The 20748-nt window shown below is 47.7% G+C and overlaps 15 non-coding genes across 15 annotated transcripts; all 15 read right to left on the bottom strand.

Annotated features, from left to right (window-relative positions):
* Positions 1-1028: 1028 nt before the first annotated feature.
* LOC142681808 (U2 spliceosomal RNA) lies at positions 1029-1219 on the bottom strand. Its single transcript, XR_012853662.1, has one exon. It is a non-coding gene; the product is annotated as a U2 spliceosomal RNA (small nuclear RNA).
* A 1266-nt stretch (positions 1220-2485) lies between these two features.
* Positions 2486-2676, bottom strand: LOC142681796 (U2 spliceosomal RNA). The gene has a single exon (XR_012853659.1). It is a non-coding gene; the product is annotated as a U2 spliceosomal RNA (small nuclear RNA).
* A 1279-nt stretch (positions 2677-3955) lies between these two features.
* Positions 3956-4146, bottom strand: LOC142681784 (U2 spliceosomal RNA). The gene has a single exon (XR_012853653.1). It is a non-coding gene; the product is annotated as a U2 spliceosomal RNA (small nuclear RNA).
* A 1120-nt stretch (positions 4147-5266) lies between these two features.
* On the bottom strand, positions 5267-5457 carry LOC142681702 (U2 spliceosomal RNA). Its single transcript, XR_012853581.1, has one exon. It is a non-coding gene; the product is annotated as a U2 spliceosomal RNA (small nuclear RNA).
* Positions 5458-6579: 1122 nt separating this feature from the next.
* Positions 6580-6770, bottom strand: LOC142681771 (U2 spliceosomal RNA). The gene has a single exon (XR_012853643.1). It is a non-coding gene; the product is annotated as a U2 spliceosomal RNA (small nuclear RNA).
* A 1109-nt stretch (positions 6771-7879) lies between these two features.
* Positions 7880-8070, bottom strand: LOC142681759 (U2 spliceosomal RNA). The gene has a single exon (XR_012853632.1). It is a non-coding gene; the product is annotated as a U2 spliceosomal RNA (small nuclear RNA).
* Positions 8071-9188: 1118 nt separating this feature from the next.
* LOC142681747 (U2 spliceosomal RNA) lies at positions 9189-9379 on the bottom strand. The gene has a single exon (XR_012853622.1). It is a non-coding gene; the product is annotated as a U2 spliceosomal RNA (small nuclear RNA).
* Positions 9380-10498: 1119 nt separating this feature from the next.
* LOC142681734 (U2 spliceosomal RNA) lies at positions 10499-10689 on the bottom strand. The gene has a single exon (XR_012853610.1). It is a non-coding gene; the product is annotated as a U2 spliceosomal RNA (small nuclear RNA).
* A 1122-nt stretch (positions 10690-11811) lies between these two features.
* Positions 11812-12002, bottom strand: LOC142681685 (U2 spliceosomal RNA). The gene has a single exon (XR_012853565.1). It is a non-coding gene; the product is annotated as a U2 spliceosomal RNA (small nuclear RNA).
* A 1129-nt stretch (positions 12003-13131) lies between these two features.
* On the bottom strand, positions 13132-13322 carry LOC142681722 (U2 spliceosomal RNA). Its single transcript, XR_012853599.1, has one exon. It is a non-coding gene; the product is annotated as a U2 spliceosomal RNA (small nuclear RNA).
* Positions 13323-14451: 1129 nt separating this feature from the next.
* On the bottom strand, positions 14452-14642 carry LOC142681710 (U2 spliceosomal RNA). The gene has a single exon (XR_012853588.1). It is a non-coding gene; the product is annotated as a U2 spliceosomal RNA (small nuclear RNA).
* Positions 14643-15767: 1125 nt separating this feature from the next.
* On the bottom strand, positions 15768-15958 carry LOC142681688 (U2 spliceosomal RNA). Its single transcript, XR_012853568.1, has one exon. It is a non-coding gene; the product is annotated as a U2 spliceosomal RNA (small nuclear RNA).
* A 1122-nt stretch (positions 15959-17080) lies between these two features.
* Positions 17081-17271, bottom strand: LOC142681698 (U2 spliceosomal RNA). Its single transcript, XR_012853577.1, has one exon. It is a non-coding gene; the product is annotated as a U2 spliceosomal RNA (small nuclear RNA).
* Positions 17272-18392: 1121 nt separating this feature from the next.
* Positions 18393-18583, bottom strand: LOC142681686 (U2 spliceosomal RNA). Its single transcript, XR_012853566.1, has one exon. It is a non-coding gene; the product is annotated as a U2 spliceosomal RNA (small nuclear RNA).
* Positions 18584-19713: 1130 nt separating this feature from the next.
* LOC142681673 (U2 spliceosomal RNA) lies at positions 19714-19904 on the bottom strand. Its single transcript, XR_012853555.1, has one exon. It is a non-coding gene; the product is annotated as a U2 spliceosomal RNA (small nuclear RNA).
* Between the last annotated feature and the right edge of the window lie 844 nt (positions 19905-20748).

The following is a 20748-nucleotide window of genomic DNA, read 5'->3' as shown; positions in this document are numbered from 1 at the left end:
GCCCTCCTGCCGTGCAAACACTGGCAGCAGCAGCAGCAGCAGCAGCAGCAGCAGTAAGTGCATGCCCACTGCCACCCCTTCTCCTTTCACACCTTGTATCAGCTTTAATCCAGTCCAGTGCTGCCTGCTGAGCAGCACTGACCAACACTGCCTGGGCCCAGGCTTTTATCTCTGAGGCCCCATTATGATGTCAGAAAGCTGGCTCTGGCTCCTGAGGTCTCCACTATGACACGTGCAAAGTTCCGTCTGAACTTTATATAAGACGGTGCGGCTCAGTCAGTCACTCAGTGTTGCCTGAGAGGGCAACACTGCAACAGCCGGCCCCCAGGCTGTCTTTTTTTTGCACAGCTAGTTGCCTCCAGGAGGCCACAAGAGGGAGACAAGGGACTGCAAAATGGAAAATAGGCATCCACCAACTTTACAGACAACTTGTTCTCCTTGCTCCTACAACCTCCATCCTTGCACAGTTTGTTATTCTTCCAGGTAACATAGTAACAAATCCAAATTGCTGCTCTCTTTGTAGGCAAGCAAGGGTTTGTTGCAACTGCAATTCTTACTTCTTCTTGAAATGTAGGGACCACAGTACATTCCATCACATCCATCTAGTGTACACAGGTAGGTCCATTGTGACGGGCGGGCGGGCGGGCTGGCTGCTTTAATGGCTGTTTGCTGTTCCCCTACTCCACTCCACTATTTGACTATGGTGCTGCATCAATCAGTGGCTGGCTCAGGTGCAGCTCTTTAACCTACCTAGGAGGGAGGGCGGAGAGAAGACAAGGAAGGTGAATGAGCTGTTCCAATGTGAAATGCCGGAAACACAGAAACACAGACGACACAAAACAAGAGGTGGCAATGTATTAATTAATTGCATTTAATAAATTAGCTCATTATCACACATGACTGTACAAATGCATTGTCCAACAGGTGTTGAAATAATGGGATTAAAAGGGGAGATCCCATCCGAAAGACAAAAACAATGGCAAACACAAAAAGCACTTTTGGAATCTGATTTTAGTAAACACATAAGGAAAGGGTGCACCGGTCCTGGAAATACTGCAATACCAGGTCAATGCGTGGAGTGGACAGAGCAAGCTCTATTTCCATCTCCCTGTTCTAAAAATCCATTTAATATATGGTCCCCAGATAGGGGACGTATCAGATATTAAACTGATAAGAACAGATACTACACTTGATCTTAGCCAAAAGGCCGAGAAGCGATAACCCGAACGGGCCGCGCGTTGACCGAGCCTGCCCAATACTGCTGTTCACCCCTTGCCGCGATTCAGCCTACTCCTAGGCAATTCCATGGGGCCCTGCAGGCTCACACACACTCACAGCTACTAAGCGGGAGGTGAATAAAGGCCGGAGAGGAAGCAAGACAGGATTTGCTTCTTTTGCTTGCACCACAATGCAGTGCTGAAAGAGGAGGAATTGACATAAAAACGCCTTCCTGGCAACGCCCAAATGCCCTCCTGCCGTGCAAACACTGGCAGCAGCAGCAGCAGCAGCAGTAAGTGCATGCCCACTGCCACCCCTTCTCCTTTCACACCTTGTATCAGCTTTAATCCAGTCCAGTGCTGCCTGCTGAGCAGCACTGACCAACACTGCCTGGGCCCAGGCTTTTATCTCTGAGGCCCCATTATGATGTCAGAAAGCTGGCTCTGGCTCCTGAGGTCTCCACTATGACACGTGCAAAGTTCCGTCTGAACTTTATATAAGACGGTACGGCTCAGTCAGTCACTCAGTGTTGCCTGAGAGGGCAACACTGCAACAGCCGGCCCCCAGGCTGTCTTTTTTTTGCACAGCTAGTTGCCTCCAGGAGGCCACAAGAGGGAGACAAGGGACTGCAAAATGGAAAATAGGCATCCACCAACTTTACAGACAACTTGTTCTCCTTGCTCCTACAACCTCCATCCTTGCACAGTTTGTTATTCTTCCAGGTAACATAGTAACAAATCCAAATTGCTGCTCTCTTTGTAGGCAAGCAAGGGTTTGTTGCAACTGCAATTCTTACTTCTTCTTGAAATGTAGGGACCACAGTACATTCCATCACATCCATCTAGTGTACACAGGTAGGTCCATTGTGACGGGCGGGCGGGCGGGCTGGCTGCTTTAATGGCTGTTTGCTGTTCCCCTACTCCACTCCACTATTTGACTATGGTGCTGCATCAATCAGTGGCTGGCTCAGGTGCAGCTCTTTAACCTACCTAGGAGGGAGGGCGGAGAGAAGACAAGGAAGGTGAATGAGCTGTTCCAATGTGAAATGCCGGAAACACAGAAACACAGACGACACAAAACAAGAGGTGGCAATGTATTAATTAATTGCATTTAATAAATTAGCTCATTATCACACATGACTGTACAAATGCATTGTCCAACAGGTGTTGAAATAATGGGATTAAAAGGGGAGATCCCATCCGAAAGACAAAAACAATGGCAAACACAAAAAGCACTTTTGGAATCTGATTTTAGTAAACACATAAGGAAAGGGTGCACCGGTCCTGGAAATACTGCAATACCAGGTCAATGCGTGGAGTGGACAGAGCAAGCTCTATTTCCATCTCCCTGTTCTAAAAATCCATTTAATATATGGTCCCCAGATAGGGGACGTATCAGATATTAAACTGATAAGAACAGATACTACACTTGATCTTAGCCAAAAGGCCGAGAAGCGATAACCCGAACGGGCCGCGCGTTGACCGAGCCTGCCCAATACTGCTGTTCACCCCTTGCAGCGATTCAGCCTACTCCTAGGCAATTCCATGGGGCCCTGCAGGCTCACACACACTCACAGCTACTAAGCGGGAGGTGAATAAAGGCCGGAGAGGAAGCAAGACAGGATTTGCTTCTTTTGCTTGCACCACAATGCAGTGCTGAAAGAGGAGGAATCGACATAAAAACGCCTTCCTGGCAACGCCCAAATGCCCTCCTGCCGTGCAAACACTGGCAGCAGCAGCAGCAGCAGCAGCAGCAGCAGCAGTAAGTGCATGCCCACTGCCACCCCTTCTCCTTTCACACCTTGTATCAGCTTTAATCCAGTCCAGTGCTGCCTGCTGAGCAGCACTGACCAACACTGCCTGGGCCCAGGCTTTTATCTCTGAGGCCCCATTATGATGTCAGAAAGCTGGCTCTGGCTCCTGAGGTCTCCACTATGACACGTGCAAAGTTCCGTCTGAACTTTATATAAGACGGTGCGGCTCAGTCAGTCACTCAGTGTTGCCTGAGAGGGCAACACTGCAACAGCCGGCCCCCAGGCTGTCTTTTTTTTTGCACAGCTAGTTGCCTCCAGGAGGCCACAAGAGGGAGACAAGGGACTGCAAAATGGAAAATAGGCATCCACCAACTTTACAGACAACTTGTTCTCCTTGCTCCTACAACCTCCATCCTTGCACAGTTTGTTATTCTTCCAGGTAACATAGTAACAAATCCAAATTGCTGCTCTCTTTGTAGGCAAGCAAGGGTTTGTTGCAACTGCAATTCTTACTTCTTCTTGAAATGTAGGGACCACAGTACATTCCATCACATCCATCTAGTGTACACAGGTAGGTCCATTGTGACGGGCGGGCGGGCGGGCTGGCTGCTTTAATGGCTGTTTGCTGTTCCCCTACTCCACTCCACTATTTGACTATGGTGCTGCATCAATCAGTGGCTGGCTCAGGTGCAGCTCTTTAACCTACCTAGGAGGGAGGGCGGAGAGAAGACAAGGAAGGTGAATGAGCTGTTCCAATGTGAAATGCCGGAAACACAGAAACACAGACGACACAAAACAAGAGGTGGCAATGTATTAATTAATTGCATTTAATAAATTAGCTCATTATCACACATGACTGTACAAATGCATTGTCCAACAGGTGTTGAAATAATGGGATTAAAAGGGGAGATCCCATCCGAAAGACAAAAACAATGGCAAACACAAAAAGCACTTTTGGAATCTGATTTTAGTAAACACATAAGGAAAGGGTGCACCGGTCCTGGAAATACTGCAATACCAGGTCAATGCGTGGAGTGGACAGAGCAAGCTCTATTTCCATCTCCCTGTTCTAAAAATCCATTTAATATATGGTCCCCAGATAGGGGACGTATCAGATATTAAACTGATAAGAACAGATACTACACTTGATCTTAGCCAAAAGGCCGAGAAGCGATAACCCGAACGTGCCGCGCGTTTTGCTTCTTTTGCTTGCACCACAATGCAGTGCTGAAAGAGGAGGAATCGACATAAAAACGCCTTCCTGGCAACGCCCAAATGCCCTCCTGCCGTGCAAACACTGGCAGCAGCAGCAGCAGCAGCAGCAGTAAGTGCATGCCCACTGCCACCCCTTCTCCTTTCACACCTTGTATCAGCTTTAATCCAGTCCAGTGCTGCCTGCTGAGCAGCACTGACCAACACTGCCTGGGCCCAGGCTTTTATCTCTGAGGCCCCATTATGATGTCAGAAAGCTGGCTCTGGCTCCTGAGGTCTCCACTATGACACGTGCAAAGTTCCGTCTGAACTTTATATAAGACGGTGCGGCTCAGTCAGTCACTCAGTGTTGCCTGAGAGGGCAACACTGCAACAGCCGGCCCCCAGGCTGTCTTTTTTTTGCACAGCTAGTTGCCTCCAGGAGGCCACAAGAGGGAGACAAGGGACTGCAAAATGGAAAATAGGCATCCACCAACTTTACAGACAACTTGTTCTCCTTGCTCCTACAACCTCCATCCTTGCACAGTTTGTTATTCTTCCAGGTAACATAGTAACAAATCCAAATTGCTGCTCTCTTTGTAGGCAAGCAAGGGTTTGTTGCAACTGCAATTCTTACTTCTTCTTGAAATGTAGGGACCACAGTACATTCCATCACATCCATCTAGTGTACACAGGTAGGTCCATTGTGACGGGCGGGCGGGCTGGCTGCTTTAATGGCTGTTTGCTGTTCCCCTACTCCACTCCACTATTTGACAATGGTGCTGCATCAATCAGTGGCTGGCTCAGGTGCAGCTCTTTAACCTACCTAGGAGGGAGGGCGGAGAGAAGACAAGGAAGGTGAATGAGCTGTTCCAATGTGAAATGCCGGAAACACAGAAACACAGACGACACAAAACAAGAGGTGGCAATGTATTAATTAATTGCATTTAATAAATTAGCTCATTATCACACATGACTGTACAAATGCATTGTCCAACAGGTGTTGAAATAATGGGATTAAAAGGAGAGATCCCATCCGAAAGACAAAAACAATGGCAAACACAAAAAGCACTTTTGGAATCTGATTTTAGTAAACACATAAGGAAAGGGTGCACCGGTCCTGGAAATACTGCAATACCAGGTCAATGCGTGGAGTGGATAGAGCAAGCTCTATTTCCATCTCCCTGTTCTAAAAATCCATTTAATATATGGTCCCCAGATAGGGGACGTATCAGATATTAAACTGATAAGAACAGATACTACACTTGATCTTAACCAAAAGGCCGAGAAGCGATAACCCGAACGTGCCGCGCGTTTTGCTTCTTTTGCTTGCACCACAATGCAGTGCTGAAAGAGGAGGAATCGACATAAAAACGCCTTCCTGGCAACGCCCAAATGCCCTCCTGCCGTGCAAACACTGGCAGCAGCAGCAGCAGCAATAAGTGCATGCCCACTGCCACCCCTTCTCCTTTCACACCTTGTATCAGCTTTAATCCAGTCCAGTGCTGCCTGCTGAGCAGCACTGACCAACACTGCCTGGGCCCAGGCTTTTATCTCTGAGGCCCCATTATGATGTCAGAAAGCTGGCTCTGGCTCCTGAGGTCTCCACTATGACACGTGCAAAGTTCCGTCTGAACTTTATATAAGACGGTGTGGCTCAGTCAGTCACTCAGTGTTGCCTGAGAGGGCAACACTGCAACAGCCGGCCCCCAGGCTGTCTTTTTTTTGCACAGCTAGTTGCCTCCAGGAGGCCACAAGAGGGAGACAAGGGACTGCAAAATGGAAAATAGGCATCCACCAACTTTACAGACAACTTGTTCTCCTTGCTCCTACAACCTCCATCCTTGCACAGTTTGTTATTCTTCCAGGTAACATAGTAACAAATCCAAATTGCTGCTCTCTTTGTAGGCAAGCAAGGGTTTGTTGCAACTGCAATTCTTACTTCTTCTTGAAATGTAGGGACCACAGTACATTCCATCACATCCATCTAGTGTACACAGGTAGGTCCATTGTGACGGGCGGGCGGGCGGGCGGGCTGGCTGCTTTAATGGCTGTTTGCTGTTCCCCTACTCCACTCCACTATTTGACTATGGTGCTGCATCAATCAGTGGCTGGCTCAGGTGCAGCTCTTTAACCTACCTAGGAGGGAGGGCGGAGAGAAGACAAGGAAGGTGAATGAGCTGTTCCAATGTGAAATGCCGGAAACACAGAAACACAGACGACACAAAACAAGAGGTGGCAATGTATTAATTAATTGCATTTAATAAATTAGCTCATTATCACACATGACTGTACAAATGCATTGTCCAACAGGTGTTGAAATAATGGGATTAAAAGGGGAGATCCCATCCGAAAGACAAAAACAATGGCAAACACAAAAAGCACTTTTGGAATCTGATTTTAGTAAACACATAAGGAAAGGGTGCACCGGTCCTGGAAATACTGCAATACCAGGTCAATGCGTGGAGTGGACAGAGCAAGCTCTATTTCCATCTCCCTGTTCTAAAAATCCATTTAATATATGGTCCCCAGATAGGGGACGTATCAGATATTAAACTGATAAGAACAGATACTACACTTGATCTTAGCCAAAAGGCCGAGAAGCGATAACCCGAACGTGCCGCGCGTTTTGCTTCTTTTGCTTGCACCACAATGCAGTGCTGAAAGAGGAGGAATCGACATAAAAACGCCTTCCTGGCAACGCCCAAATGCCCTCCTGCCGTGCAAACACTGGCAGCAGCAGTAAGTGCATGCCCACTGCCACCCCTTCTCCTTTCACACCTTGTATCAGCTTTAATCCAGTCCAGTGCTGCCTGCTGAGCAGCACTGACCAACACTGCCTGGGCCCAGGCTTTTATCTCTGAGGCCCCATTATGATGTCAGAAAGCTGGCTCTGGCTCCTGAGGTCTCCACTATGACACGTGCAAAGTTCCGTCTGAACTTTATATAAGACGGTGCGGCTCAGTCAGTCACTCAGTGTTGCCTGAGAGGGCAACACTGCAACAGCCGGCCCCCAGGCTGTCTTTTTTTTGCACAGCTAGTTGCCTCCAGGAGGCCACAAGAGGGAGACAAGGGACTGCAAAATGGAAAATAGGCATCCACCAACTTTACAGACAACTTGTTCTCCTTGCTCCTACAACCTCCATCCTTGCACAGTTTGTTATTCTTCCAGGTAACATAGTAACAAATCCAAATTGCTGCTCTCTTTGTAGGCAAGCAAGGGTTTGTTGCAACTGCAATTCTTACTTCTTCTTGAAATGTAGGGACCACAGTACATTCCATCACATCCATCTAGTGTACACAGGTAGGTCCATTGTGACGGGCGGGCGGGCGGGCTGGCTGCTTTAATGGCTGTTTGCTGTTCCCCTACTCCACTCCACTATTTGACTATGGTGCTGCATCAATCAGTGGCTGGCTCAGGTGCAGCTCTTTAACCTACATAGGAGGGAGGGCGGAGAGAAGACAAGGAAGGTGAATGAGCTGTTCCAATGTGAAATGCCGGAAACACAGAAACACAGACGACACAAAACAAGAGGTGGCAATGTATTAATTAATTGCATTTAATAAATTAGCTCATTATCACACATGACTGTACAAATGCATTGTCCAACAGGTGTTGAAATAATGGGATTAAAAGGGGAGATCCCATCCGAAAGACAAAAACAATGGCAAACACAAAAAGCACTTTTGGAATCTGATTTTAGTAAACACATAAGGAAAGGGTGCACCGGTCCTGGAAATACTGCAATACCAGGTCAATGCGTGGAGTGGACAGAGCAAGCTCTATTTCCATCTCCCTGTTCTAAAAATCCATTTAATATATGGTCCCCAGATAGGGGACGTATCAGATATTAAACTGATAAGAACAGATACTACACTTGATCTTAGCCAAAAGGCCGAGAAGCGATAACCCGAACGTGCCGCGCGTTTTGCTTCTTTTGCTTGCACCACAATGCAGTGCTGAAAGAGGAGGAATCGACATAAAAACGCCTTCCTGGCAACGCCCAAATGCCCTCCTGCCGTGCAAACACTGGCAGCAGCAGCAGCAGCAGTAAGTGCATGCCCACTGCCACCCCTTCTCCTTTCACACCTTGTATCAGCTTTAATCCAGTCCAGTGCTGCCTGCTGAGCAGCACTGACCAACACTGCCTGGGCCCAGGCTTTTATCTCTGAGGCCCCATTATGATGTCAGAAAGCTGGCTCTGGCTCCTGAGGTCTCCACTATGACACGTGCAAAGTTCCGTCTGAACTTTATATAAGACGGTGCGGCTCAGTCAGTCACTCAGTGTTGCCTGAGAGGGCAACACTGCAACAGCCGGCCCCCAGGCTGTCTTTTTTTTGCACAGCTAGTTGCCTCCAGGAGGCCACAAGAGGGAGACAAGGGACTGCAAAATGGAAAAAAAGCATCCACCAACTTTACAGACAACTTGTTCTCCTTGCTCCTACAACCTCCATCCTTGCACAGTTTGTTATTCTTCCAGGTAACATAGTAACAAATCCAAATTGCTGCTCTCTTTGTAGGCAAGCAAGGGTTTGTTGCAACTGCAATTCTTACTTCTTCTTGAAATGTAGGGACCACAGTACATTCCATCACATCCATCTAGTGTACACAGGTAGGTCCATTGTGACGGGCGGGCGGGCGGGCTGGCTGCTTTAATGGCTGTTTGCTGTTCCCCTACTCCACTCCACTATTTGACTATGGTGCTGCATCAATCAGTGGCTGGCTCAGGTGCAGCTCTTTAACCTACCTAGGAGGGAGGGCGGAGAGAAGACAAGGAAGGTGAATGAGCTGTTCCAATGTGAAATGCCGGAAACACAGAAACACAGACGACACAAAACAAGAGGTGGCAATGTATTAATTAATTGCATTTAATAAATTAGCTCATTATCACACATGACTGTACAAATGCATTGTCCAACAGGTGTTGAAATAATGGGATTAAAAGGGGAGATCCCATCCGAAAGACAAAAACAATGGCAAACACAAAAAGCACTTTTGGAATCTGATTTTAGTAAACACATAAGGAAAGGGTGCACCGGTCCTGGAAATACTGCAATACCAGGTCAATGCGTGGAGTGGACAGAGCAAGCTCTATTTCCATCTCCCTGTTCTAAAAATCCATTTAATATATGGTCCCCAGATAGGGGACGTATCAGATATTAAACTGATAAGAACAGATACTACACTTGATCTTAGCCAAAAGGCCGAGAAGCGATAACCCGAACGTGCCGCGCGTTTTGCTTCTTTTGCTTGCACCACAATGCAGTGTTGAAAGAGGAGGAATCGACATAAAAACGCCTTCCTGGCAACGCCCAAATGCCCTCCTGCCGTGCAAACACTGGCAGCAGCAGCAGCAGCAGCAGCAGCAGTAAGTGCATGCCCACTGCCACGCCTTCTCCTTTCACACCTTGTATCAGCTTTAATCCAGTCCAGTGCTGCCTGCTGAGCAGCACTGACCAACACTGCCTGGGCCCAGGCTTTTATCTCTGAGGCCCCATTATGATGTCAGAAAGCTGGCTCTGGCTCCTGAGGTCTCCACTATGACACGTGCAAAGTTCCGTCTGAACTTTATATAAGACGGTGCGGCTCAGTCAGTCACTCAGTGTTGCCTGAGAGGGCAACACTGCAACAGCCGGCCCCCAGGCTGTCTTTTTTTTGCACAGCTAGTTGCCTCCAGGAGGCCACAAGAGGGAGACAAGGGACTGCAAAATGGAAAATAGGCATCCACCAACTTTACAGACAACTTGTTCTCCTTGCTCCTACAACCTCCATCCTTGCACAGTTTGTTATTCTTCCAGGTAACATAGTAACAAATCCAAATTGCTGCTCTCTTTGTAGGCAAGCAAGGGTTTGTTGCAACTGCAATTCTTACTTCTTCTTGAAATGTAGGGACCACAGTACATTCCATCACATCCATCTAGTGTACACAGGTAGGTCCATTGTGACGGGCGGGCTGGCTGCTTTAATGGCTGTTTGCTGTTCCCCTACTCCACTCCACTATTTGACTATGGTGCTGCATCAATCAGTGGCTGGCTCAGTTGCAGCTCTTTAACCTACCTAGGAGGGAGGGCTGAGAGAAGACCAGGAAGGTGAATGAGCTGTTCCAATGTGAAATGCCGGAAACACAGAAACACAGACGACACAAAACAAGAGGTGGCAATGTATTAATTAATTGCATTTAATAAATTAGCTCATTATCACACATGACTGTACAAATGCATTGTCCAACAGGTGTTGAAATAATGGGATTAAAAGGGGAGATCCCATCCGAAAGACAAAAACAATGGCAAACACAAAAAGCACTTTTGGAATCTGATTTTAGTAAACACATAAGGAAAGGGTGCACCGGTCCTGGAAATACTGCAATACCAGGTCAATGCGTGGAGTGGACAGAGCAAGCTCTATTTCCATCTCCCTGTTCTAAAAATCCATTTAATATATGGTCCCCAGATAGGGGACGTATCAGATATTAAACTGATAAGAACAGATACTACACTTGATCTTAGCCAAAAGGCCGAGAAGCGATAACCCGAACGTGCCGCGCGTTTTGCTTCTTTTGAATGCACCACAATGCAGTGCTGAAAGAGGAGGAATCGACATAAAAACGCCTTCCTGGCAGCGCCCAAATGCCCTCCTGCCGTGCACACACTGGCAGCAGCAGCAGCAGCAGCAGCAGTAAGTGCATGCCCACTGCCACCCCTTCTCCTTTCACACCTTGTATCAGCTTTAATCCAGTCCAGTGCTGCCTGCTGAGCAGCACTGACCAACACTGCCTGGGCCCAGGCTTTTATCTCTGAGGCCCCATTATGATGTCAGAAAGCTGGCTCTGGCTCCTGAGGTCTCCACTATGACACGTGCAAAGTTCCGTCTGAACTTTATATAAGACGGTGCGGCTCAGTCAGTCACTCAGTGTTGCCTGAGAGGGCAACACTGCAACAGCCGGCCCCCAGGCTGTCTTTTTTTTGCACAGCTAGTTGCCTCCAGGAGGCCACAAGAGGGAGACAAAGGACTGCAAAATGGAAAAAAAGCATCCACCAACTTTAGACAACTTGTTCTCCTTGCTCCTACAACCTCCATCCTTGCACAGTTTGTTATTCTTCCAGGTAACATAGTAACAAATCCAAATTGCTGCTCTCTTTGTAGGCAAGCAAGGGTTTGTTGCAACTGCAATTCTTACTTCTTCTTGAAATGTAGGGACCACAGTACATTCCATCACATCCATCTAGTGTACACAGGTAGGTCCATTGTGACGGGCGGGCGGGCGGGCTGGCTGCTTTAATGGCTGTTTGCTGTTCCCCTACTCCACTCCACTATTTGACTATGGTGCTGCATCAATCAGTGGCTGGCTCAGGTGCAGCTCTTTAACCTACCTAGGAGGGAGGGCGGAGAGAAGACAAGGAAGGTGAATGAGCTGTTCCAATGTGAAATGCCGGAAACACAGAAACACAGACGACACAAAACAAGAGGTGGCAATGTATTAATTAATTGCATTTAATAAATTAGCTCATTATCACACATGACTGTACAAATGCATTGTCCAACAGGTGTTGAAATAATGGGATTAAAAGGGGAGATCCCATCCGAAAGACAAAAACAATGGCAAACACAAAAAGCACTTTTGGAATCTGATTTTAGTAAACACATAAGGAAAGGGTGCACCGGTCCTGGAAATACGGCAATACCAGGTCAATGCGTGGAGTGGACAGAGCAAGCTCTATTTCCATCTCCCTGTTCTAAAAATCCATTTAATATATGGTCCCCAGATAGGGGACGTATCAGATATTAAACTGATAAGAACAGATACTACACTTGATCTTAGCCAAAAGGCCGAGAAGCGATAACCCGAACGTGCCGCGCGTTTTGCTTCTTTTGCTTGCACCACAATGCAGTGCTGAAAGAGGAGGAATCGACATAAAAACGCCTTCCTGGCAACACCCAAATGCCCTCCTGCCGTGCAAACACTGGCAGCAGCAGCAGCAGCAGCAGTAAGTGCATGCCCACTGCCACCCCTTCTCCTTTCACACCTTGTATCAGCTTTAATCCAGTCCAGTGCTGCCTGCTGAGCAGCACTGACCAACACTGCCTGGGCCCAGGCTTTTATCTCTGAGGCCCCATTATGATGTCAGAAAGCTGGCTCTGGCTCCTGAGGTCTCCACTATGACACGTGCAAAGTTCCGTCTGAACTTTATATAAGACGGTGCGGCTCAGTCAGTCACTCAGTGTTGCCTGAGAGGGCAACACTGCAACAGCCGGCCCCCAGGCTGTCTTTTTTTTGCACAGCTAGTTGCCTCCAGGAGGCCACAAGAGGGAGACAAGGGACTGCAAAATGGAAAATAGGCATCCACCAACTTTACAGACAACTTGTTCTCCTTGCTCCTACAACCTCCATCCTTGCACAGTTTGTTATTCTTCCAGGTAACATAGTAACAAATCCAAATTTCTGCTCTCTTTGTAGGCAAGCAAGGGTTTGTTGCAACTGCAATTCTTACTTCTTCTTGAAATGTAGGGACCACAGTACATTCCATCACATCCATCTAGTGTACACAGGTAGGTCCATTGTGACGGGCGGGCGGGCGGGCGGGCGGGCTGGCTGCTTTAATGGCTGTTTGTTGTTCCCCTACTCCACTCCACTATTTGACTATGGTGCTGCATCAATCAGTGGCTGGCTCAGGTGCAGCTCTTTAACCTACCTAGGAGGGAGGGCGGAGAGAAGACAAGGAAGGTGAATGAGCTGTTCCAATGTGAAATGCCGGAAACACAGAAACACAGACGACACAAAACAAGAGGTGGCAATGTATTAATTAATTGCATTTAATAAATTAGCTCATTATCACACATGACTGTACAAATGCATTGTCCAACAGGTGTTGAAATAATGGGATTAAAAGGGGAGATCCCATCCGAAAGACAAAAACAATGGCAAACACAAAAAGCACTTTTGGAATCTGATTTTAGTAAACACATAAGGAAAGGGTGCACCGGTCCTGGAAATACTGCAATACCAGGTCAATGCGTGGAGTGGACAGAGCAAGCTCTATTTCCATCTCCCTGTTCTAAAAATCCATTTAATATATGGTCCCCAGATAGGGGACGTATCAGATATTAAACTGATAAGAACAGATACTACACTTGATCTTAGCCAAAAGGCCGAGAAGCGATAACCCGAACGTGCCGCGAGTTTTGCTTCTTTTGCTTGCACCACAATGCAGTGCTGAAAGAGGAGGAATCGACATAAAAACGCCTTCCTGGCAACGCCCAAATGCCCTCCTGCCGTGCAAACACTGGCAGCAGCAGCAGCAGCAGCAGTAAGTGCATGCCCACTGCCACCCCTTCTCCTTTCACACCTTGTATCAGCTTTAATCCAGTCCAGTGCTGCCTGCTGAGCAGCACTGACCAACACTGCCTGGGCCCAGGCTTTTATCTCTGAGGCCCCATTATGATGTCAGAAAGCTGGCTCTGGCTCCTGAGGTCTCCACTATGACACGTGCAAAGTTCCGTCTGAACTTTATATAAGACGGTGCGGCTCAGTCAGTCACTCAGTGTTGCCTGAGAGGGCAACACTGCAACAGCCGGCCCCCAGGCTGTCTTTTTTTTGCACAGCTAGTTGCCTCCAGGAGGCCACAAGAGGGAGACAAGGGACTGCAAAATGGAAAATAGGCATCCACCAACTTTACAGACAACTTGTTCTCCTTGCTCCTACAACCTCCATCCTTGCACAGTTTGTTATTCTTCCAGGTAACATAGTAACAAATCCAAATTTCTGCTCTCTTTGTAGGCAAGCAAGGGTTTGTTGCAACTGCAATTCTTACTTCTTCTTGAAATGTAGGGACCACAGTACATTCCATCACATCCATCTAGTGTACACAGGTAGGTCCATTGTGACGGGCGGGCGGGCGGGCGGGCGGGCTGGCTGCTTTAATGGCTGTTTGTTGTTCCCCTACTCCACTCCACTATTTGACTATGGTGCTGCATCAATCAGTGGCTGGCTCAGGTGCAGCTCTTTAACCTACCTAGGAGGGAGGGCGGAGAGAAGACAAGGAAGGTGAATGAGCTGTTCCAATGTGAAATGCCGGAAACACAGAAACACAGACGACACAAAACAAGAGGTGGCAATGTATTAATTAATTGCATTTAATAAATTAGCTCATTATCACACATGACTGTACAAATGCATTGTCCAACAGGTGTTGAAATAATGGGATTAAAAGGGGAGATCCCATCCGAAAGACAAAAACAATGGCAAACACAAAAAGCACTTTTGGAATCTGATTTTAGTAAACACATAAGGAAAGGGTGCACCGGTCCTGGAAATACTGCAATACCAGGTCAATGCGTGGAGTGGACAGAGCAAGCTCTATTTCCATCTCCCTGTTCTAAAAATCCATTTAATATATGGTCCCCAGATAGGGGACGTATCAGATATTAAACTGATAAGAACAGATACTACACTTGATCTTAGCCAAAAGGCCGAGAAGCGATAACCCGAACGTGCCGCGAGTTTTGCTTCTTTTGCTTGCACCACAATGCAGTGCTGAAAGAGGAGGAATCGACATAAAAACGCCTTCCTGGCAACGCCCAAATGCCCTCCTGCCGTGCAAACACTGGCAGCAGCAGCAGCAGCAGCAGTAAGTGCATGCCCACTGCCACCCCTTCTCCTTTCACACCTTGTATCAGCTTTAATCCAGTCCAGTGCTGCCTGCTGAGCAGCACTGACCAACACTGCCTGGGCCCAGGCTTTTATCTCTGAGGCCCCATTATGATGTCAGAAAGCTGGCTCTGGCTCCTGAGGTCTCCACTATGACACGTGCAAAGTTCCGTCTGAACTTTATATAAGACGGTGCGGCTCAGTCAGTCACTCAGTGTTGCCTGAGAGGGCAACACTGCAACAGCCGGCCCCCAGGCTGTCTTTTTTTTGCACAGCTAGTTGCCTCCAGGAGGCCACAAGAGGGAGACAAGGGACTGCAAAATGGAAAATAGGCATCCACCAACTTTACAGACAACTTGTTCTCCTTGCTCCTACAACCTCCATCCTTGCACAGTTTGTTATTCTTCCAGGTAACATAGTAACAAATCCAAATTTCTGCTCTCTTTGTAGGCAAGCAAGGGTTTGTTGCAACTGCAATTCTTACTTCTTCTTGAAATGTAGGGACCACAGTACATTCCATCACATCCATCTAGTGTACACAGGTAGGTCCATTGTGACGGGCGGGCGGGCGGGCGGGCTGGCTGCTTTAATGGCTGTTTGCTGTTCCCCTACTCCACTCCACTATTTGACTATGGTGCTGCATCAATCAGTGGCTGGCTCAGGTGCAGCTCTTTAACCTACCTAGGAGGGAGGGCGGAGAGAAGACAAGGAAGGTGAATGAGCTGTTCCAATGTGAAATGCCGGAAACACAGAAACACAGACGACACAAAACAAGAGGTGGCAATGTATTAATTAATTGCATTTAATAAATTAGCTCATTATCACACATGACTGTACAAATGCATTGTCCAACAGGTGTTGAAATAATGGGATTAAAAGGGGAGATCCCATCCGAAAGACAAAAACAATGGCAAACACAAAAAGCACTTTTGGAATCTGATTTTAGTAAACACATAAGGAAAGGGTGCACCGGTCCTGGAAATACTGCAATACCAGGTCAATGCGTGGAGTGGACAGAGCAAGCTTTATTTCCATCTCCCTGTTCTAAAAATCCATTTAATATATGGTCCCCAGATAGGGGACGTATCAGATATTAAACTGATAAGAACAGATACTACACTTGATCTTAGCCAAAAGGCCGAGAAGCGATAACCCGAACGTGCCGCGCGTTTTGCTTCTTTTGCTTGCACCACAATGCAGTGCTGAAAGAGGAGGAATCGACATAAAAACGCCTTCCTGGCAACGCCCAAATGCCCTCCTGCCGTGCAAACACTGGCAGCAGCAGCAGCAGCAGTAAGTGCATGCCCACTGCCACCCCTTCTCCTTTCACACCTTGTATCAGCTTTAATCCAGTCCAGTGCTGCCTGCTGAGCAGCACTGACCAACACTGCCTGGGCCCAGGCTTTTATCTCTGAGGCCCCATTATGATGTCAGAAAGCTGGCTCTGGCTCCTGAGGTCTCCACTATGACACGTGCAAAGTTCCGTCTGAACGTTATATAAGACGGTGCGGCTCAGTCAGTCACTCAGTGTTGCCTGAGAGGGCAACACTGCAACAGCCGGCCCCCAGGCTGTCTTTTTTTTGCACAGCTAGTTGCCTCCAGGAGGCCACAAGAGGGAGACAAGGGACTGCAAAATGGAAAATAGGCATCCACCAACTTTACAGACAACTTGTTCTCCTTGCTCCTACAACCTCCATCCTTGCACAGTTTGTTATTCTTCCAGGTAACATAGTAACAAATCCAAATTGCTGCTCTCTTTGTAGGCAAGCAAGGGTTTGTTGCAACTGCAATTCTTACTTCTTCTTGAAATGTAGGGACCACAGTACATTCCATCACATCCATCTAGTGTACACAGGTAGGTCCATTGTGACGGGCGGGCGGGCGGGTGGGCTGGCTGCTTTAATGGCTGTTTGCTGTTCCCCTACTCCACTCCACTATTTGACTATGGTGCTGCATCAATCAGTGGCTGGCTCAGGTGCAGCTCTTTAACCTACCTAGGAGGGAGGGCGGAGAGAAGACAAGGAAGGTGAATGAGCTGTTCCAATGTGAAATGCCGGAAACACAGAAACACAGACGACACAAAACAAGAGGTGGCAATGTATTAATTAATTGCATTTAATAAATTAGCTCATTATCACACATGACTGTACAAATGCATTGTCCAACAGGTGTTGAAATAATGGGATTAAAAGGGGAGATCCCATCCGAAAGACAAAAACAATGGCAAACACAAAAAGCACTTTTGGAATCTGATTTTAGTAAACACATAAGGAAAGGGTGCACCGGTCCTGGAAATACTGCAATACCAGGTCAATGCGTGGAGTGGACAGAGCAAGCTCTATTTCCATCTCCCTGTTCTAAAAATCCATTTAATATATGGTCCCCAGATAGGGGACGTATCAGATATTAAACTGATAAGAACAGATACTACACTTGATCTTAGCCAAAAGGCCGAGAAGCGATAACCCGAACGTGCCGCGCGTTTTGCTTCTTTTGCTTGCACCACAATGCAGTGCTGAAAGAGGCGGAATCGACATAAAAACGCCTTCCTGGCAACGCCCAAATGCCCTCCTGCCGTGCAAACACTGGCAGCAGCAGCAGCAGCAGTAAGTGCATGCCCACTGCCACCCCTTCTCCTTTCACACCTTGTATCAGCTTTAATCCAGTCCAGTGCTGCCTGCTGAGCAGCACTGACCAACACTGCCTGGGCCCAGGCTTTTATCTCTGAGGCCCCATTATGATGTCAGAAAGCTGGCTCTGGCTCCTGAGGTCTCCACTATGACACGTGCAAAGTTCCGTCTGAACTTTATATAAGACGGTGCGGCTCAGTCAGTCACTCAGTGTTGCCTGAGAGGGCAACACTGCAACAGCCGGCCCCCAGGCTGTCTTTTTTTTGCACAGCTAGTTGCCTCCAGGAGGCCACAAGAGGGAGACAAGGGACTGCAAAATGGAAAATAGGCATCCACCAACTTTACAGACAACTTGTTCTCCTTGCTCCTACAACCTCCATCCTTGCACAGTTTGTTATTCTTCCAGGTAACATAGTAACAAATCCAAATTGCTGCTCTCTTTGTAGGCAAGCAAGGGTTTGTTGCAACTGCAATTCTTACTTCTTCTTGAAATGTAGGGACCACAGTACATTCCATCACATCCATCTAGTGTACACAGGTAGGTCCATTGTGACGGGCGGGCGGGCGGGTGGGCAGGCTGCTTTAATGGCTGTTTGCTGTTCCCCTACTCCACTCCACTATTTGACTATGGTGCTGCATCAATCAGTGGCTGGCTCAGGTGCAGCTCTTTAACCTACCTAGGAGGGAGGGCGGAGAGAAGACAAGGAAGGTGAATGAGCTGTTCCAATGTGAAATGCCGGAAACACAGAAACACAGACGACACAAACAAGAGGTGGCAATGTATTAATTAATTGCATTTAATAAATTAGCTCATTATCACACATGACTGTACAAATGCATTGTCCAACAGGTGTTGAAATAATGGGATTAAAAGGGGAGATCCCATCCGAAAGACAAAAACAATGGCAAACACAAAAAGCACTTTTGGAATCTGATTTTAGTAAACACATAAGGAAAGGGTGCACCGGTCCTGGAAATACTGCAATACCAGGTCAATGCGTGGAGTGGACAGAGCAAGCTCTATTTCCATCTCCCTGTTCTAAAAATCCATTTAATATATGGTCCCCAGATAGGGGACGTATCAGATATTAAACTGATAAGAACAGATACTACACTTGATCTTAGCCAAAAGGCCGAGAAGCGATAACCCGAACGTGCCGCGCGTTTTGCTTCTTTTGCTTGCACCACAATGCAGTGCTGAAAGAGGAGGAATCGACATAAAAACGCCTTCCTGGCAACGCCCAAATGCCCTCCTGCCGTGCAAACACTGGCAGCAGCAGCAGCAGCAGTAAGTGCATGCCCACTGCCACCCCTTCTCCTTTCACACCTTGTATCAGCTTTAATCCAGTCCAGTGCTGCCTGCTGAGCAGCACTGACCAACACTGCCTGGGCCCAGGCTTTTATCTCTGAGGCCCCATTATGATGTCAGAAAGCTGGCTCTGGCTCCTGAGGTCTCCACTATGACACGTGCAAAGTTCCGTCTGAACTTTATATAAGACGGTGCGGCTCAGTCAGTCACTCAGTGTTGCCTGAGAGGGCAACACTGCAACAGCCGGCCCCCAGGCTGTCTTTTTTTTGCACAGCTAGTTGCCTCCAGGAGGCCACAAGAGGGAGACAAGGGACTGCAAAATGGAAAATAGGCATCCACCAACTTTACAGACAACTTGTTCTCCTTGCTCCTACAACCTCCATCCTTGCACAGTTTGTTATTCTTCCAGGTAACATAGTAACAAATCCAAATTGCTGCTCTCTTTGTAGGCAAGCAAGGGTTTGTTGCAACTGCAATTCTTACTTCTTCTTGAAATGTAGGGACCACAGTACATTCCATCACATCCATCTAGTGTACACAGGTAGGTCCATTGTGACGGGCGGGCGGGCGGGCGGGCGGGCGGGCTGGCTGCTTTAATGGCTGTTTGCTGTTCCCCTACTCCACTCCACTATTTGACTATGGTGCTGCATCAATCAGTGGCTGGCTCAGGTGCAGCTCTTTAACCTACCTAGGAGGGAGGGCGGAGAGAAGACAAGGAAGGTGAATGAGCTGTTCCAATGTGAAATGCCGGAAACACAGAAACACAGACGACACAAAACAAGAGGTGGCAATGTATTAATTAATTGCATTTAATAAATTAGCTCATTATCACACATGACTGTACAAATGCATTGTCCAACAGGTGTTGAAATAATGGGATTAAAAGGGGAGATCCCATCCGAAAGACAAAAACAATGGCAAACACAAAAAGCACTTTTGGAATCTGATTTTAGTAAACACATAAGGAAAGGGTGCACCGGTCCTGGAAATACTGCAATACCAGGTCAATGCGTGGAGTGGACAGAGCAAGCTCTATTTCCATCTCCCTGTTCTAAAAATCCATTTAATATATGGTCCCCAGATAGGGGACGTATCAGATATTAAACTGATAAGAACAGATACTACACTTGATCTTAGCCAAAAGGCCGAGAAGCGATAACCCGAACGTGCCGCGCGTTTTGCTTCTTTTGCTTGCACCACATTTCAGTGCTGAAAGAGGAGGAATCGACATAAAAACGCCTTCCTGGCAACGCCCAAATGCCCTCCTGCCGTGCAAACACTGGCAGCAGCAGCAGCAGCAGCAGCAGCAGTAAGTGCATGCCCACTGCCACCCCTTCTCCTTTCACACCTTGTATCAGCTTTAATCCAGTCCAGTGCTGCCTGCTGAGCAGCACTGACCAACACTGCCTGGGCCCAGGCTTTTATCTCTGAGGCCCCATTATGATGTCAGAAAGCTGGCTCTGGCTCCTGAGGTCTCCACTATGACACGTGCAAAGTTCCGTCTGAACTTTATATAAGACGGTGCGGCTCAGTCAGTCACTCAGTGTTGCCTGAGAGGGCAACACTGCAACAGCTGGCCCCCAGGCTGTCTTTTTTTTGCACAGCTAGTTGCCTCCAGGAGGCCACAAGAGGGAGACAAGGGACTGCAAAATGGAAAATAGGCATCCACCAACTTTACAGACAACTTGTTCTCCTTGCTCCTACAACCTCCATCCTTGCACAGTTTGTTATTCTTCCAGGTAACATAGTAACAAATCCAAATTGCTGCTCTCTTTGTAGGCAAGCAAGGGTTTGTTGCAACTGCAATTCTTACTTATTCTTGAAATGTAGGGACCACAGTACATTCCATCACATCCATCTAGTGTACACAGGTAGGTCCATTGTGACGGGCGGGCGGGCGGGCGGGCTGGCTGGCTGCTTTAATGGCTGTTTGCTGTTCCCCTACTCCACTCCACTATTTGACTATGGTGCTGCATCAATCAGTGGCTGGCTCAGGTGCAG

Source organism: Rhinoderma darwinii (assembly GCF_050947455.1).
Source record: "Rhinoderma darwinii isolate aRhiDar2 chromosome 2 unlocalized genomic scaffold, aRhiDar2.hap1 SUPER_2_unloc_6, whole genome shotgun sequence".
Taxonomy (NCBI): Eukaryota; Metazoa; Chordata; class Amphibia; order Anura; family Rhinodermatidae; genus Rhinoderma; species Rhinoderma darwinii.
Note: the sequence above shows the minus strand (reverse complement) of the source record. Positions and strands in the feature narration are given on the sequence as shown.